The sequence below is a fragment of the Ailuropoda melanoleuca genome, chromosome 2 (assembly GCF_002007445.2).
Source record: "Ailuropoda melanoleuca isolate Jingjing chromosome 2, ASM200744v2, whole genome shotgun sequence".
Lineage (NCBI taxonomy): Eukaryota > Metazoa > Chordata > Mammalia > Carnivora > Ursidae > Ailuropoda > Ailuropoda melanoleuca.
The window spans coordinates 31,872,859-31,893,729 of NC_048219.1; the positions used below are offsets into that span (position 1 = coordinate 31,872,859).

General features: G+C 40.2%; 1 protein-coding gene across 10 annotated transcripts in view; it reads right to left on the bottom strand.

Annotated features, from left to right (window-relative positions):
• DAB1 (DAB adaptor protein 1) overlaps positions 1–20,871 on the bottom strand; it is a 1,110,909-nt gene that overhangs the window by 395,074 nt on the left and 694,964 nt on the right. The window contains exon 1 of one of the 10 annotated variants that reach the window (XM_034653306.1): positions 8,226–8,244. The exons of the other annotated variants lie outside the window; for them this stretch is intronic. The gene's annotated coding sequence lies outside the window, so the exon portion shown is untranslated. Of the gene's footprint in view, positions 1–8,225; positions 8,245–20,871 lie in introns of those variants that run through there. 10 annotated transcript variants of the gene reach the window in all.

Consider the following 20,871-nt stretch of genomic DNA (forward strand, 5'->3'; position numbering starts at 1 on the left):
GATGTGGGAGAGAAAAAAAATCAGATCAAGTGTTGCCCATTGGAGCACGGCCGAAAAAGGGAAGGAAGAAGCAGGCAACAGTTCCTCAAAAAGTTTATTTTTATCCTTTTTAGGGACCACCCTCCTGTCCTCCAGCTGTGTAATAATAAACGTAATGTGGCGGATTTGGGGTTTTTGTTTTTTGTTTTCCCCTCACAGCTTCTGTCACTCACCCATGAAAATTTAATGAAGCATTTAGGGTTATTACCCCCAGAGTCAATGGACTAAAAATATTTAGCCTAATGCACTCCTTGTGGAGCCAATACGTCCATAGCTGGTACATACAAAGTCATCGAGAGACCCTCCCTTTCTGCACAAAATTCACGACCCATTAAACTTATTCCGTAATAACAGCTTCTGTACAAATGGAAGCCCGAGCAAAGGGAGGCTGTCATGCTCCTCCTGAAAAGATAGCAATTTCCATAGAGACAAAAAAATTGGTGAGGTCATTGGCAGGATGCAATCTTGGGAGAACGGTTGATCAGAGGAAACTCCCAGCAAGGTAGGAGGGAGGTGCCACCCTTGGTACCACTGTTTCTATCCACTTCTGGATGTGACCAGGACATCTAAAGGCAAGGACCAGGGAGAGGCTCAAGTCTCTCCAACTTTAACAAAGTTCTAGGAAGTGAGAAGAGTTGCCACCAAAAGCTTATGACTCATTTAGTAGGAAGTTCAGGCTCACCAAGCAACTCTATTAAGATTACTAAAACACGGGGCACCTGGGTGGCTCAGTCGTTAAGCGTCTGCCTTCGGCTCTGGGACTGATCTCAGAGTCCTGGGATTTCTGTTTTCAAATGGGGTTAGGATTACAGACTTTGAAGGGAATGCAGGAGACTGAGTTGGCCAAATAATAGAAATGGAAGAGGATTGTGTAAAACTCTCTATTCAATGTTGAACGAAGTCAACCATAGAGACTGGGCAAATTCCCATTACATCCAACAGGGGCAACAGGTGCAGCAGTTCCCAAGTACAGGCTGGAAGAAAGTGGAATATATAGATGGTAACTGCCCACAAGCTGCTCACCAAGGACTTGGTGAAGATGCCAGTAGTCTTGTGGGTTAAACCAAACCAAGTCTTAAAGCACTATTTTAAGTTACTATGCTAAACATATCAAGAAAGAATACACCTAAAAGGGTATTGTTTTTCTTCTATTTTAATGACAATGTCCTTTCTACTGAGTGTGGCATAAAGAAAAAAATCAACAAACAATTCTTTACCATCTACTCTGAGAAACAGCAAAGTAATAAGAAGAACAGCAAAGATGTATGCATTGCTTATTATGTTCCAGGCACTGTTCTGGGTGTTTTCCATGCATTAACTCATTTAATCTTCATGACAGCCCAGTAAGAGAAATATCCCTTTTAATGTGTACTGGATAGACTGTCAACGTTGGAATCTGATGGGCCTGAATCATCTTTGATCAGTTACTCACCTTTCTGCACTTCAACATTCTCCATTCTACAATGGTGATACCTGCTTCATGAGATTGCTGTAGGTTAGATAATGCAGTGGACATGGCTAGCACTAAAGAAACGGCCTGGTAAACATCGGTTCTCCTTCTAGAATAGTGCCAAAATAGTTCATTTTAAATCAACAAGCATTTATGGCTTTCCTTTTATATATCGGGCCCTGTGCTAGGCAATGGGAATGACAATAAATCAGAACAGACGCTGCCTTTTAGGAGCTGTGAGTCAACTGAATTAAAAACCAAGGGCATGGGCAGGTGGATGGGCGCACAGGAGTTTTATTGAACTTCACATAATTCATCCCGATGCACCTGATTCTCAGGTTATGCAGAGGGGCAGCCTGTATGAGTCCTGTTTAAAACTGACCCATGATTAAAAGTAAAACAAAATGTCAGAAATCATAAATTCAATTAGCAGTAATTATTTCCCCAATGAAAGGAATGGAAAGTAGCTCATTTTTTGTATTATATATTATTTAAAACTCAGTTTATTCCTATATTTTTTCCAATAAATAAATATATTTGTGCCATAAGCTCTGGGAGTTTCAAACACAAATTATTACATAGCCATTGTTATCAAATGGTTCCTAGTGCTTGCATATGCCAGGTATATGCTAATATTTCTATACACATAAAGCTCTCAAATTAATAAAATTTTGAATAATGTTCAGTAGGAACATTTCCACCCAGCTTACTAGAGACATCATGTGTTCAAATATACTAGCATATAGAATGCACAAAATTTCAAAGGTTAATACCTAAAGTATATAAGCCTCTCACAGGCCCTTTCGTTGAAGTTCATGTTAACATTCAGATTCTACTCCTTTATTCAAAAAGCGTTTGCTGATTGTCTACGCTATACCAGGCATAATGCTCGGCATTGGCAAAGAAAGAAAACAAAAAGAAAAAAAAAACAAAAACAAAACTTACTCCCAAGCAACTCATAGGCACGTGAAGGCCATACATCATTATGCTGCATTCCAATACATGCTATGGTAGTGTTAAGTACAGCATGCTAGGGGGACATCAGCTAGGGGCATTTAACACAGAGTGGGATGTTAGAAAGACTTCATGAAGGAAGTGATATCATCTCAGAAGATAACCAAATAACCAAATGAAGCAGGGAAAGGTATTTCAGGCCAAGAAAAGAGAAGGTGCAAATTCTTTCAGGGGGGTGGAGGGGAGTGGATATCGTTGACTATATATAGGGAAGCAACATAAACAAATTTTAAAGTGTCTTGTTTGCCATCTTCAGGGCTTTGGAATTTACTGTGAAAGGGATCAGATTTTTTTAAAAAGCAGGAAAAAACATTTTGCAGACCTTACATTAGCCACATTGCAGATATGTTTCTTATATGCCCTGGACTCAAGTAAGATACCCAAATGCTATTTCTCTTCTGAGGTTAAAAAAGAAAAGAAATTTCTATAAGCTTTCATCAAAACAGAAGCTCCTTTTTTTTTTTTTTTTTTTAATGATGCTGGCCTTTCTTGATTCCAGGGAAAGGTTGTGTGGCAGTATTATTACTGAACTTGACTCTGGTTTACGGTTGCTATAAATAGCCCTTCTTTTATTTTTTCAAGGAGGGGGTGGAGGAGACTAGCAACACTGCAATTGTATTTATGGCACCAATCTGCTCTTTTTAGCTAAATGCACAGTAGAAACAAAGCAGAGAGCTAAAACGATCATTAAAAGGCTCTTAAGTTCCAATACAAACCCCAGTTTTTTTTCCACTCACATAGTGGAGCTTAAGATGATGTTAGTGCTTGAAAATAGGAGACTAGAAGCTATCAGAAAGACCAAGTTTCCTGTGCCTCGGGAGTACGAGAACGGGGAAAAATCAGAATGCCATAGGATACAGTGTCATGTTTTCTGTGGCTACTATGTTCAAGTTATGACAGATATTGGTCGTTTGCCTCTCTGCTCCCATTCCTCCTTCATTTGTAAACACCACTCAGATTTGGAAACACCATATCCCCCATTCAATGATTTTGTTTCCATTTAGTTTTGGTAAAGTTGACCCAACTCCCAGCTCCAGGGATCGACAGGAGCAACATATCTGTTGGCCACAATTCAGGAATGGTCCAATAGACCTGTGTACTTTTGCTAGAGCAACTAGGGAAAATGCTTTCTCCTTACCACTGGCCCAGAAACTAGAGAGATGGTAAGCTGGTAGCTGTAAGAACCCATTCCATAAGCCTTCAGAAATCAGGGAAATACAAATCAAAACCACAATGAGATACCACCTCACACGGGCCAGAATGGCTAAAATGAACAACTCAGGAAACAACAGGTGTTGGCGAGGATGTGGAGAAAGGGGAACCCTGTTACACTGTTGGTGGGACTGCAAACTGGTGCAGCCACTCTGGAAAACAGTATGGGGGTTCCTCAGAAAGTTAAAAATAGAGCCACCTTACAACCCAGAAATTGCACCACTAGGTATTTATCTGAAGGATATAAACATAGTGATTCAAAGGGGCACGTGCACCCCAATGTTTATAGCAGCAATGTCCATAAGGGCCAAAATATCCAGAGAGCCCAGATGTCCATCGACAGATGAATGAATAAAGAAGATGTGGTCTATATATACAATGGAATACTACTCAGCCATCAAAAAAAATGAAATCTTGCCGTTTGCAACGACATGGATGGAACTAGAGGATATTATGCTGAGCAAAAGAAGTCAGTCAGAGAAAGACAAATACCATATGACTTCACTCGTATGTGGAATTTAAGAAACAAAACAGATGAACATAGGGGAAGGGAAGGAAAAAGAAAACAAAAATAGAGAGGAAGGCAAACCGTAAGAGACTCTGAACTCTAGGAAACAAACTGAGGATTTCTGGAGGGGAACTGGTGGGGGGGGTGAGGGAGAATTGGGTGATGGGCATTAAGGAGGACACTTGATGTAATGAGCACTGGGTGTTCCATGCAGCTGACAAATCACTAAATTCTAACCTGGTAACTGGTGATACAGTGTATGTGAACTAAATTGAATTTAAATAAAGAATTAAAAAAAAGAAAATCCTTCAGAGAATAAAATGAACAGAGAAGAAAACAGACTAAGAGGTGAGAAAATAGAGATGTATGAGGAAACTCAAAGAATATTGGTTTAGTCATGCTTAAAGCTGACTACCATTCCCCCCCTCCAGATTTTTCAATATGAGCCAAAATATCCCCTCTATTACTTAAGCCGGTTTGGGTTAGTTTTTTTTTTTTTTCACTTTTGACCAAAAGAATTCTAATATACCATGTATTCTTATGAACTTTCTATACATTAATCCAATTTAATACTTAAAGAACCCAAAAAAACTATTTGTATATTTTTATACTTAGCCTTGCTCTGAGGAAAACATGAATTCACATTTTATAGGTTAAAATAAACTCAGCTTAAATATCTTACCCAAAGTTACACAGTCAGACCAACAGCAAATGAAAAATTTAAATGCTATTTATAAGAGCATGTCACAAAGTAGGAGTAGATTGACAAAAATCATGCAAGATTTCTGCCCAAAACTTACAAAATTTTGAGGGCAACAGTTAAAGAAGACCCAAATAAATGGAGAACCTTACCACATTCATGCTTTGGAAAACTCAATGTTGATGTCAATTCTCCCCAGATTTAACTATACGTTTAGTACAAACCCAATAAAAATGCCACCACATTTTTTCAAGAAATTGACAAGCTAATTCTAAAATGTATGTAAGAATGCAAAGGGACTTAGAATAGCCAAAACAATCCTGAGAAAGAAGGGCAAAATTAGAAAGCTTATCCTATCTGATTTTAAGACTTACTATAAACCTACAATAAACAAGATAGTACAGTCTTAGCATTCAGGATAGATAAAGTGATCAATGGAACAGACTAGAGAATCCAGAAATAGAACAACATATATGTGGTCAATTGATTTTTTTTTTTTTTACAAAGGTGCCAGTGCAATTTATTGAGGAAAGAAAAGTCTTTATAGTATGGTATTGGAACAAATGGACAAACATATGGAAAAAAATAACCTCTATCCCTTCCTTCCACCATATATAGAACAATATACAATCACTAAAATGGTAAAGATTCTAGAAAAGAACTATAGAGAGGATCCTCCTTATTTAGAGGTATGCACAGATCTCTTAGACAAAAAAAATCATTGAACATAAAAGAAAATATAATTAATTAGACTTTATCAAAATTTAAAACATGTGATGATCATTTAAGACAGCATTAAGGAAATTAATGGTAAACCACAAGCCCAGAGAAAATATTCAAAATACATACCTGACAAAGGGCTTAAATCCAGAAAATATAAACAACCCCTATTAATTAATAATAAAAAGATAAGCAACCTAATCAAAATGGAAAAAACACTTGAACAGACACTTCACCCCCCCCCAAAAAAAAGATATATTGAATAGCCAATAGGCACATGAGAAGGTGCGTGACATCTTTGATCATAAAGAATATGCAAATAAACCATAATGAGATATCGCTTCACACCCAGTAGAACGGCTAAAATTTTGGAAGCCTGACGACATTCGACTGGTGAGGATGTAGAACTCTCATGTTTCCAGTGAAAGTGTACAATGGTGTCACCGTGTTGGAAAACTAGCCAGCACTTTCTTATCAAGTTAAGCATACATCTATTCTTTGGGCATTTATAGGTGTTCCACTCCTAAGTATTTACCCTGATAAATAAAACAAGTACACACACACACACGTAATGCACACACATACACACAAACATATATATATTAGAAGGTCTATAGCATCTTTACTTGTAATAGGTCAAACTGGAAACAACACAAATGTCTTTCCACAGGAGGATGGATAAATAAGTTGTGGATAGGTCATACGGTGGAATACTGCTATGCAAGAAACAAAATTACCTACTCAAGAGTACAGCAACATGGATAAATCTTTTAAAAATATTGAATGAAAGAAACCAGACACCAAAAAGAACATTATTATGATTCCTTCTATGTGAAAATAAAGAACAGGCAAATTAAATCTATGATGAGAAAAATCAGAATACTGGTTGCCTCTGTGGAAGAGGGTTGTTTGGAAAGGGGCACAAGGTACTTTCTGGAATAATGGAATATACTCTATCTTTAATGTAGTGTTGGTTATATAGGCAAATACATTGACCAAAACCGGCCAAACTACTCTTAAGATCTATGCATTTCAATATATGTTTATTTCATGTTACTTTTGTTCGAAGAGCCAGTGCAGAGGAAGTGGAGCAGCCAATCAGAGCCCACAATCCTTATGGGAACCACTCCATATGTGGCCCAACGCAGATATCTGTGCTAATGTTGCAAGTTCTAAATGAAATGTTACACTCTCAATAAAAAGAGTGCTCTAGGTTATGTTACCAAAGCAATACGTGTGTGTGTGTGTGTGTGTGTGTGTGTGTGTGTGTGTGTTTAAAGTATCCTTTAAAATACAATAATGCAAGAATGGTCAGGCCAAAATAGAGTACCCCTCACAAAACAAAAGTACTGTCCAGCAATGCTGTGGGTGTCCCCAGAAGGTAAAGAATTCCCTGACACCAGAGCTAATCAACTATGGGTTGGATGATGGCTTAGCAGAAATTGGATAGACAAATTCAAGCTCCAGGTTGTGGAAGTGAATGGAGGAATGGAATCCTGAGCAATAAGACCTTTACGTTCTCCTTTGAAACCCCAAAAGATTGTGATTCCCTGGAGAGTTTTTCTCAAAAAGCTCTGAAACCACAGTTATACTTCAAATAGTTTTCTCCCCTGTCCCAGAAAGCCAATAAGAGGCTATATAAAACTCTATACTGGAAGGTCTAGCCTGTGTGGTTGAATTTGTATGAAAACCTCACAAGGAAAAAGTCACCACTCTTTCCTGGAAATGTACTGATGCAAATCACACTTTATAAAATATTTTTTTTAAATAAAAAGAATGTAATTGCTCACTGAATTGTAATATGAATGCAAATTAACTTACTGTAATTATACTGTGCAATTTTCTACTTTAAAAACTTAGAAAATGGAAGAGACCTGATAAGTAATTTGAACTGTAATTCTTCATTGTGTTCCTTCATTATGCAATGGTTACCATAAGCAATTTGCTCTGTTTTAATGTAAAATGTTTTTCCTTCATACCTTTACATTGGGAGGACTCAAATGAGACCATTCAGTATGTACAGATACCCGTTTTTCCCCCACAAGTACACGGTAGAAATAATCGAGATAAAATTAATACAGCACAAGGGAATTTGCGAAAGATTCTTAATATATTTTCACTTTGGAACCTTTAGCACTTTAAGTGTCTCTCCATGCTATGTCCTCAACGTGTTTTAAATAATCAGGGAATTCCTAACCAAATAGCAGTCAGATGATCAGCATTCATGCTTTAATGGCAAGGCTTTGGTATAGAAGTAAAGAAAATGGGTTTAGTCTCATCTCTGCCACTAATTAATTGTGTGACCTTCCTCATGCTGGCCCTCATTTTGCTCATATGTAAATCAGAAGGTTGGGCTAGGTGATTTCCAGCTTCCACCTAGCTCTTACAATTTCAGATGGCTCTGTAGTCATTCTTTGCTTTGCATTGTTTAAGCAACATGAGTGACAGTAAATGAATTTCTTATTTAGACTTAATGACTGTCTGAATGAACCACAAGCCCTCTGGTGCAGTCATTCATTGCTGAAGGATGTCTAACGCAAAGATCATCTGTGATGATGCAAATGTAAAAAAATAATAATTACCTGTTTTCATGCTAATAATAATTTGCATGTGTAGTTCCCTCAGTGTGGTTCCTGTTATCTGCAAGGCGAAAAGACAGAGAGTTGGGGATCTCATTAAGCAGCAGCACACTGTAGTGGAAAGAGAGGTCGGTAAAGCCTGGAATCATGAGACTTTGGTTTGGCATTTCCCTGGGCTAATAACCGTACTGGGCCTCAGGAATTTCATCTTTTAGACTGGATGCCCTCAACTACTTTCCTGGATGTTGTTAAGATTAAGCACATAATGAATGGGAAAGTCATTTGGTCACCTGTATTTGTAAACGTCTCATTTAATCCCCTCAGCAACCGTGTGAAGTAGGTGCTCCCCTTATCTCTACTTTCCAGCACACGTGCACATACACACACTCACACCACACACCATACACACATACACACACAGACACCACACACACACCACACATACACACACTCACACATACACCATACACACATACACACACAGACACCACACACACACCACACATACACACATTCACACATACACACAGTCACACATACACACACTCACACATACACCATACACACACAGACACCACACACGCACCACACATACACACAGTCACACATATACACAGTCACACATACACACACTCACACATACACACAGTCACACATACACACACTCACACATATACCACACACTCACACACACACCCCACACATACACCACCACACACACATACACACACTCACACATACACCATACACACACAGACACCACACACACACCACACATACACACACTCACACATACACACACTCACACATACACACACTCACACATACACACACTCACACATACACCATACACACACAGACACCACACACGCACCACACATACACACAGTCACACATACACACACTCACACACACACACAGTCACACATACACACACTCATACATATACCACACACACACACCACACATACACCACCGCACACACATACACACACTCACACATACACACAGTCACACATACACACAGTCACACATACACACACTCACACATACACCATACACACACAGACACCACACACGCACCACACATACACACAGTCACACATACACACACTCACACACACACACAGTCACACATACACACACTCATACATATACCACACACACACAGACACCACACACGCACCACACATACACACACTCACACATACACACAGTCACACATACACACACTCACACATATACCATACACACACAGACACCACACACACACCACACATACACAGTCACACATACACACACTCATACATATACCACACACACACTCACACACACACCACACACATACACCAGCACACACACATACACACACTCACACATACACACAGTCACACATACACACACTCACACATACACACACTCACACATATACCATACACACAGACACCACACACACACCATACACACACAGACACCACACACGCACCACACATACACACACTCACACATACACACAGTCACACATACACACACTCACACACACACCACACACACAGACACCACACACACACCACACATACACACACTCACACATACACACACTCACACATACACACACTCACACATACACACAGTCACACATACACACACTCACACATACACACAGTCACACATACACACACTCATACATATACCACACACTCACACACACACACCACACACATACACCACCACACACACATACACACAGTCACACATACACCATACACACACAGACACCACACACGCACCACACATACACACACTCACACATACACACAGTCACACATACACACACTCACACACACACACAGTCACACATACACACACTCATACATATACCACACACACACACCACACATACACCACCGCACACANACACCACACACATACACCACCACACACACATACACACACTCACACATACACACAGTCACACATACACACACTCATACATATACCACACACTCACACACCACACATACACCACCGCACACACATACACACACTCACACATACACCATACACACACAGACACCACACACGCACCACACATACACACAGTCACACATACACACACTCACACACACACACAGTCACACATACACACACTCATACATATACCACACACACACACCACACATACACCACCGCACACACATACACACACTCACACATACACCATACACACACAGACACCACACACGCACCACACATACACACAGTCACACATACACACACTCACACACACACACAGTCACACATACACACACTCATACATATACCATACACACACAGACACCACACACGCACCACACATACACACACTCACACATACACACAGTCACACATACACACACTCACACACACACACACTCATACATATACCACACACTCACACACCACACATACACCACCGCACACACATACACACACTCACACATACACCATACACACACAGACACCACACACACACCACACATACACAGTCACACATACACACAGTCACACATACACACACTCACACACACACACAGTCACACATACACACACTCATACATATACCACACACACACACCACACATACACCACCGCACACACATACACACACTCACACATACACCATACACACACCCCAGAAGTAAAAGAACTTGTTCAGGGTCACACAGCCTTTGACACTCGTCTGTCCTGTCTATCCAGAAGGGATAGTAATATCACTTCACTTCTGAATTCTCATATCCAGGTAAATTTTTTTGTCTCAACAAATATGATCTTCTTAGAGAAAGGGAATCATTTCATCTTCGTTAAAACCAACAGTACTATGAGCCTCTATTCCTCAACTATACAATGGCAATAATAGTACCAGTTTCTCTAAAGGATACTCTTTAGTTCCCTCCTTGGCTCTCATCCCACCCACACCCAGCCCATTTCTCCCTTTCTAAAAATCCAGTTCCAATGTTGAGAAGCATGTGATTTCTCAGAAGCTGTCTTTACCCTCAGCTCTGGATCGGAGCACATGACCTAAACTAAGCCAGTCAGCAGACTCCATCCACCTGACCAGCATGGTTGATTCAGGGCTTGGCAGAAAACCTGTCCAATCAGACTTCTGCTGGAAAACTGAGACAAAAAAAATATCTTGTGGACGAGAAAGCAGCAGAGTAGACTCCTAAAGGGAACGGGTCTTATGCTAAAGCTGGATCCAAAGAGGTCAAAGTAGAGAGACCAAAAGAACTCACCCTCTCACATCATGGAGTCACTGTCTAAAGTGAGCATCGCATGAACAATAACGTGAGCCACTGTATCCTTTTGATCATCTAAGCCAGCATCGCTTATAGTTTCTGTTACTTCTGCCCAAACCATGCCATCAATGTAATGAAGTCATGAATGAGAGATTGCAAAGGCTACACAATCATAAAATTCAGTAATGGTGATTATGACAACAATGACATGATGACCGAGTGAAGGAGAGGAATACCTTTCAACAAACATGGCTCTGGAATTTCACATAGATCAGAAATTTCCTTCAGTGGTTAAAGTGAGTTCATTTTTCTGTGTTTCATCTAGATTCATTTTATAATCTTCTAGCAGCATCCTCTTATATATCCCTAATCAAACCACAAAGAGGATGGATCTTTTCCTGACCGTGCCTTCTATGTGCTTGCCTCCATTCCTTCCCTCAGGCTATTTCCTCCTCCAGGATTACTTTTCCCCATTCCCACGTACTGAAGTCCTTCCCAATGTGTAGGACCTAGTTTAAATGAAGTACCCCCCCATCATTCTCTCTTTCTGCTTCCTTTATATATTGTGCCTACTTTAAATCCTGATCCCTATCATGTGTTGGAGCCATTTTTGACACGTCTGGATCCCCTATAAGGACTATAATCTCTTAAGAGTAGAGGCTAAGCTCCTTATAAACAGCAGAGAGAAAGAGATGTATGTGACACCTGTCACTGCACTAATTTCAAGGGTGATTCAGCTGATGTGGTTGTAATTCTACCAATGATCAGTCATCAATCAAAAGCATATAAGGAGCACCTTATGAAGAGATGGAAAGTCTTCATAATTAGGAATGCTTAGACTTCAATCTAACTGGGAGTTATGAAAAAAGACAGGAGAGGAAGGAAGGAAGGAAGGAAGGAAGGAAGGAAAGAAAGGAAGGTAGGAAGGAGGGAAGGAAGGAAGGAAGGAACGAAGGAACGAAGGAACGAAGGAAGGAAGGAATGGAGGAACCCCAATCTGGTTCCAGGTGCTATCACTTGTTCTGTCATCTGCATTATTGAATCACATTATGAATCCCTTTCTTATGGGCATTTGTTTAATGCCTGTCCCACCAACAGACTGAAAGCCATCACTTCAGCTTCCCTGTGCCTCATTTTCTATAGCCAGATCTTTCTCCAACCGTGTCAATGTACTTCCAACATGTAACTCAAATCCCTTCACTTCCATCACCTCTCCCGCTACCACTCTGGACCCAGCCACATCCATTTCTGGCCTAGAAACACCCTTTCCCCTGTTTTAACTCTTGCTTCCCTGAAACACATGATCCAAATATTAGCTGCAGTAACATTTTAAAAACATAATTCAGATATTCTCACTTAAAACACATCAATGATTCCTCATTGTACTTCAGTTTCCAAAAGTCTTGATAAAGGCATTCAAATCCCTCCATGATCTGACCTAGCCTCAACTTACTCCACTCTCCCCCTGCTCGTTATATTCCAGCCACAGAGGCATTCATGCACTTCTATACACCCCCATATCAAGGCCTTTGCAAGTAATGTTCTATCTGCTTGGAATGGTATCTCCCCATGTCTCCAACAGCTTCAGCCCAGGCCCCAGCCTCTATACATTCACTGGTGCTAGCTTAACTGTCACTTGTTTAGAGGTCTGACCTTACTCCCAGCCTTAAGGAGTTTCCTTGNTACATATACCACACACACACTCACACACACACCACACACATACACCACCACACACACATATACACACTCACACATACACCATACACACACCCCAGAAGTAAAAGAACTTGTTCAGGGTCACACAGCCTTTGACACTCGTCTGTCCTGTCTATCCAGAAGGGATAGTAATATCACTTCACTTCTGAATTNCACTTGTGTCCTGTCTATCCAGAAGGGATAGTAATATCACTTCACTTCTGAATTCTCATATCCAGGTAAATTTTTTTGTCTCAACAAATATGATCTTCTTAGAGAAAGGGAATCATTTCATCTTCGTTAAAACCAACAGTACTATGAGCCTCTATTCCTCAACTATACAATGGCAATAATAGTACCAGTTTCTCTAAAGGATACTCTTTAGTTCCCTCCTTGGCTCTCATCCCACCCACACCCAGCCCATTTCTCCCTTTCTAAAAATCCAGTTCCAATGTTGAGAAGCATGTGATTTCTCAGAAGCTGTCTTTACCCTCAGCTCTGGATCGGAGCACATGACCTAAACTAAGCCAGTCAGCAGACTCCATCCACCTGACCAGCATGGTTGATTCAGGGCTTGGCAGAAAACCTGTCCAATCAGACTTCTGCTGGAAAACTGAGACAAAAAAAATATCTTGTGGACCAGAAAGCAGCAGAGTAGACTCCTAAAGGGAACGGGTCTTATGCTAAAGCTGGATCCAAAGAGGTCAAAGTAGAGAGACCAAAAGAACTCACCCTCTCACATCATGGAGTCACTGTCTAAAGTGAGCATCGCATGAACAATAACGTGAGCCACTGTATCCTTTTGATCATCTAAGCCAGCATTGCTTATAGTTTCTGTTACTTCTGCCCAAACCATGCCATCAATGTAATGAAGTCATGAATGAGAGATTGCAAAGGCTACACAATCATAAAATTCAGTAATGGTGATTATGACAACAATGACATGATGACCGAGTGAAGGAGAGGAATACCTTTCAACAAACATGGCTCTGGAATTTCACGTAGATCAGAAATTTCCTTCAGTGGTTAAAGTGAGTTCATTTTTCTGTGTTTCATCTAGATTCATTTTATAATCTTCTAGCAGCATCCTCTTATATATCCCTAATCAAACCACAAAGAGGATGGATCTTTTCCTGACCGTGCCTTCTATGTGCTTGCCTCCATTCCTTCCCTCAGGCTATTTCCTCCTCCAGGATTACTTTTCCCCATTCCCACGTACTGAAGTCCTTCCCAATGTGTAGGACCTAGTTTAAATGAAGTACCCCCCCCATCATTCTCTCTTTCTGCTTCCTTTATATATTGTGCCTACTTTAAATCCTGATCCCTATCATGTGTTGGAGCCATTTTTGACACGTCTGGATCCCCTATAAGGACTATAATCTCTTAAGAGTAGAGGCTAAGCTCCTTATAAACAGCAGAGAGAAAGAGATGTATGTGACACCTGTCACTGCACTAATTTCAAGGGTGATTCAGCTGATGTGGTTGTAATTCTACCAATGATCAGTCATCAATCAAAAGCATATAAGGAGCACCTTATGAAGAGACGGAAAGTCTTCATAATTAGGAATGCTTAGACTTCAATCTAACTGGGAGTTATGAAAAAAGACAGGAGAGGAAGGAAGGAAGGAAGGAAGGAAGGAAGGAAGGAAGGAAGGAAGGAAGGAAGGGAGGGAAGAAAGGAAGGTAGGAAGGAGGGAAGGAAGGAAGGAAGGAACGAAGGAACGAAGGAACGAAGGAAGGAAGGAATGGAGGAACCCCAATCTGGTTCCAGGTGCTATCACTTGTTCTCTCATCTGCATTATTGAATCACATTATGAATCCCTTTCTTATGGGCATTTGTTTAATGCCTGTCCCACCAACAGACTGAAAGCCATCACTTCAGCTTCCCTGTGCCTCATTTTCTATAGCCAGATCTTTCTCCAACCGTGTCAATGTACTTCCAACATGTAACTCAAATCCCTTCACTTCCATCACCTCTCCCGCTACCACTCTGGACCCAGCCACATCCATTTCTGGCCTAGAAACACCCTTTCCCCTGTTTTAACTCTTGCTTCCCTGAAACACATGATCCAAATATTAGCTGCAGTAACATTTTAAAAACATAATTCAGATATTCTCACTTAAAACACATCAATGATTCCTCATTGTACTTCAGTTTCCAAAAGTCTTGATAAAGGCATTCAAATCCCTCCATGATCTGACCTAGCCTCAACTTACTCCACTCTCCCCCTGCTCGTTATATTCCAGCCACAGAGGCATTCATGCACTTCTATACACCCCCATATCAAGGCCTTTGCAAGTAATGTTCTATCTGCTTGGAATGGTATCTCCCCATGTCTCCAACAGCTTCAGCCCAGGCCCCAGCCTCTATACATTCACTGGTGCTAGCTTAACTGTCACTTGTTTAGAGGTCTGACCTTACTCCCAGCCTTAAGGAGTTTCCTTGGTTAAAATCTTTCAAGGCACCTGTAATTTCCCGTCACAGACCTAATTACAATTTAAAACTGTCTATGTATAACAATATGTAAAATAAAATTACATTTTATATTTTGGCTTAATGTCTATTTCCCCTCGTAGACTATAAGCTCCACAAGGGCAGAGCGACGATTTTGTTTGTTTGTTTGTTGTTTTTGTGTTTGGTCACTGTAGTAGGTTGGGTGGTGGCTCCCCAGGACACGTGTCCATGGCTTAATCCCGAAAATCTATTTGGAAAGAATCTTTGCTGTCTTTGCTTCTCAAGTTAGGATGTTGAGATGAGAAGATAATCCAGGTTGGGGCACCTGGGTGGCTCAGTAGGTTAGGTGTCTGACTCTTGATTTCAGCTCAGGTCATGATCTCAGGGTTGTAAGATCGGGCCCTGTTAGCTCTGTGCTAACGGGAGTCTGCTTCTTTCCTTCTCTCTGCCCCTTCCCCTGCTTGTGCTCATATTTATCTCTCTCAAATACATAAGTTAATAAATCTTTTTTTAAAAAAGAAGACAATCCAGGATTATACAGGTGGGTCCTAAATCAAATTAAAAATATCCTTATAAGACACACACAAGGGAGACAGAGAAAAGGAGGCAATGTGACCACAGGGACAGAGATCAGAGTGACGTAACAATAAGCCAAGGAACAGCTGATGGCAGAAGAAACTGGAAGAGGCAAGGAATGGATTCTTCCCTAAAGACCCTGTAGGGAGCCCAGCTGTGTGGACACCTTGATGCTGGACTTCTGGCCTCCAGAACTACAAGAGAATAAATACCTGTTGTTCTAAGTCACTAAATTTGTGGCAATTTGTTAGAGCAGCTCTAGGACACTAATACAGTCACCTATGTATTTCTGTATTAGTTATATCACTGAGTACTGATCAGTGATTGCGTGCTGAGTGAACAAGTGAGCATTCATAGAGCAAAAGTTATACACATCCATCCTTGTATACCAGATCTTTCCACAGTGAAGAGAGCACACTAGGTGTTCAAATTATTTATTAGATTTCATTTAATTTGAATTCATTTTATAGAAAATACAGGCATATGAAATTTTTAAAGCTTAAATATGTGAAAGAAACTTAAAGATTTAACTAAGCAACGTTCTCTTTTATAAATGAGAACTATAGAATGGAGAAAGGTTATCTGACTTACCTAAGGTCACACAGCAGACTCAGGCTGAGGGAAATTGCATGTATTTATATAATTTCTATACCAACATCTACTAGAGTATCTTCCCTAAGTACAATTGCATTATTCTAATTAAAATCATTTGATATGTTGCTGCTGTCTTTAGTCAAAGACTCAGGCATTCATTGTCATTAAACTAGTTAGTATGTGTAGGTCTGCACTGATAATGAAATAAATATTGAACTAAATCCCAAGAATTGCAAGATAAAAAATTTATCCATTCAAATTCCAAGAAATCCAAGAGGGAATATCAACATTAGATAGACATTTACTATTACATTTTACTTGATTTAATTATGATTTCATTATTGGTATTCAAATATTTAAGCAGCTTATCAGGCATTATCTCTTCATTTAAGAATTTACCCCAAAAATATATTAAAATGCATAGAGTAAACCAACTCACTTCAGTACTAAGTTCTTCCCCCACTTAATTTCTGACTTAGGGATAACTTCACTTGAGAAGTATCTAATGGTTATGGCTTAAATTTAATGCTTTCCCATATATTACCTGTGCATGGCAGAAAAGACTACATATGTTTCTGTCAATACAAAAGGAGTATCTTGAATCAATCCTTCTTTCCTTCCTCTTCCTCTATGTGGAAACACAATAGAGGTATGGAAATCAGAATTGCTGTGTTTATTTCATATTAATTGTATGATCTTGGGCAACTGACACGACCTTTTGGGTATCATTCACCTATCCAGCTACTCGGGCACTAATTCCACAACTATTGATACCGCCCTATATCATCTGATTCCCAAACACATGTTCTTTTTTGTCATTGTGTCCCCATTCCTCCGGGTAGACATGCCATGAATACCTCTCTATACCTGTCAACAAAATGAACTGCACAATGATTGTTAGAATCTGGTGTGTTCTTTCCTTTGGATTTACTATATGCGACTAAATTTGGAGAATCCAGTCATAGTTGGGAGGAATCCCCTAAGGTCATTTAGTGAAGTCCCCCACTGCAGATCGATTTTTAATTATGCACACCTATGTAAGTTCTAACCATTATACCTTTAAGTATCCATGGGACTGGAGCCTGCAAAATCCCCCCTGGAATTTATTCCTCTGAAAAACCATGCCTGGTTCCATTTATAAAGTCCGTACTGTTATCATTCATATGTTCATTTCTCAAAAAACAAAACAAAACCCAAGTATTTTCTCTCTGAATGATGCACTGTGCTAGGCGCTGATGATAAAGAAATGAAAGACTAGTTCTATTCCAAGTTAACCCAGAATAATGGGAGAGAAAGATAAGTAAGAAACTTTAAGAAACAGGTAGTTTCTTAAAATCTTGCCCTAAGTGGGCACGGCAGGCTCAGTTGGTGGAGCGTGTGACTCTTGATCTCAGGGTCATGAGTTCAAGCCCTACATTGGGTATAGAAATCACTTGAATAAATAAACTTAAAAAGTAAATAAATAAAATAGTGCCCTAGGTACTATAACACAGGTAAGTACTGAGTGCTGTAAATGCCTTCCCCCCTCCCCAGAGAGAGGTATTTAGAGGTGGGGAAGACTTTGTGAGTCCATTAGGACAAAGGTCATCTCAGCCCTTAGCCACTCAACCCACCAGATTCTTCACTATTCAGAGGTTTTCTCCAACTCATTCCTTTCCTGATCACCTTGTTAAGATTCTCAGAGAAGTTCCAAAGAGAGAAATCCTTGTGAAGATTTACCTCTCTCTGGGCAACCATGCGGCTACTGCCCAGATGAGAGACAACTATTGTACCTTTATTTGTGCTCACACTTGGACTCAGTTTGTTACTGCCTCAGTATGTTTCATTAGTTTTTAGGGGGAGATTTACTTCTTCTTTGAGCTTTATTTTCAGAGAGGTCAATAAAGAAGCAGCAGAGAAAAATACCGTATGATGGTTACATAATGTGAAACCCAGGTCTGATTACACCAGGCCCTTCCTTGAAATCATTTGACAGCTCTCCAGGGCCTGAAGGAGAAAATCCAGTGTCCTTAATGTGGCATATGAGACCTCCGTGGTGAGCACCTGTGCACCTGTGCACACTGCAGCATCTCTTATCAAGAGGACCCCACACATCAGAGGCCACCAGGCAGAAGCCTTTCAGGTTGTGGTCAGAGGAGTCCTTGCAGGGGTCAGTGGAGAAGTGATAAGAACTGATTGACATTTTTGGAAGTTCGTTCTACGTTCTCTGAATGAAGCAACGATTCAAGCAAAATCTACGTATAGCTCAACTTGCTTCCTTAATACTTTTCGGGAATGAGACAGACCACCAATTAGGAAGCAAAAAACAAGAAAAGAAAATAAGTAACAAAAAATATCCATATAGCACTTTGTTAAAAATACACCAAAGAGGGTTCCAGGATATTTCCTATTACTTCTGTAAAGATGTCAATCTGAAGGTCTGTGGTCAGTCTCCTGAGTTACCCCAGTGACAACCCATTACATATTTTCTTGACAAATCCTAAATTGGCCGAGAGTTTGTAAACACAGCCCTCTCTCTGTCCCAGCCATTGCGTACAGGTGCACCCGGGTGAATATATGAATTATTGTAAGTGCTTAGTTACTGCCATACTTTCCTGCACCTACTTATGAAGTGTGCCTTGAATTCAGGGGTTGATATCACTTTTTTTCTTTCTGAAAAAAATAAAATACAAAACACAAAAAACTCAAACCAGTTAAAGAAATGACACAACTACTCTTCTCCATGAGGCAATAAACTAGTTACATGAAAAACACCCTCCAGCAACTTGAAGAGTTAGAGTCAAAATAACCCAGCCTGTAACTAATAACATTTGAGTGTTGTATAATTATATTAAAAAATAATCACTGGATTTTTCTCCTTTGATGAATTAACTCACTCAATAGATATTTATTGAGCATCTATTAGACACAACAAAAACACACCGCTGTCTAAGAAACAGATATCATCCTTGCCTTCAAGGAGTAGAGTATTCCCATTTATTCTGAGGTCTTGGTTGCAAAAGGTAAAAACCAATACAGGACACGATTTGATCTGTCTTATTCCTTCACGCTATCAAGCCAGCTCCTCAGACACACACACATACAAACACACACACACACACTACATTGAAAACACTGATGGAGAATTGGCCTCCCACTGTTATTGACCCCAGTTCTAAATCACTAAGTGTCATGTACGTGACGCTCCAAATTTGGATTCTGTCCTTATTTTCCCACTTCTGTCCAGAAGGCTCATTTTTTCATAGGAACTTCTTTTTCTCAACCTCTGACTAGGGTTTTGATTCCTCTGGAGCAGCTCCCCTTGTCTTGGATAAACATTTTGCCGTCTGAGGTGGGGTCCAGAGGCCTTGGTGGATTCAGGAGGGAGGGGACAACTCTCCCCCCACCACCCGGTTGTAACAAGTCCTCCTCTAACAGCCCAACATAGCCCTGCATTTCAAGGCAGCAATGTGTACAGGTAAGAAAAATGATCAGCCATGAGCCCTAAGTCAGGACTCTACTTTCCTGGACAGTAGAACACCAAGTATCCCATTAAAATCATGAGCAAGAACAATCCCTACTGCCACCATGTCAGCTGGCGTCCCCAACCCCTTCTTTACCAGTTGAGTTTCTTTTGGACCTGATTGCATAAATGGCTCCCAGGCAGAGGGTGGATTATTTAGGTGCCTTAAGAGATCCTTTTTCAATCTGACTGATGGCTGTGAAACTCTTTTCAAATATGTCATTGAGTGTCTCTTTTTTTTTTTTTTACTGAGCTTATGAAAATGTGATATATTTGACACGACTTGCTGTATCTGTTAGGTTGATTTTATTGATTCTAGAATTATTTAGTGTTAAATATATGACAGGCTTTGTAGAGAACCACTGAGAATACAAAAGCCAACTAGACAGCTGTGATCCTTTCCTTTAGGAAGCTTACCATCCCGTGGTAAAAGACATTTTATACACTAGGTTCATGGATCTATCCCAGGCAGTGTTTCACTAGGCCCTTCTAGTAGAGGTCCCTAAACACAAACTGTTAAAGCTCCTTATGCTCCTGAAATTCTTT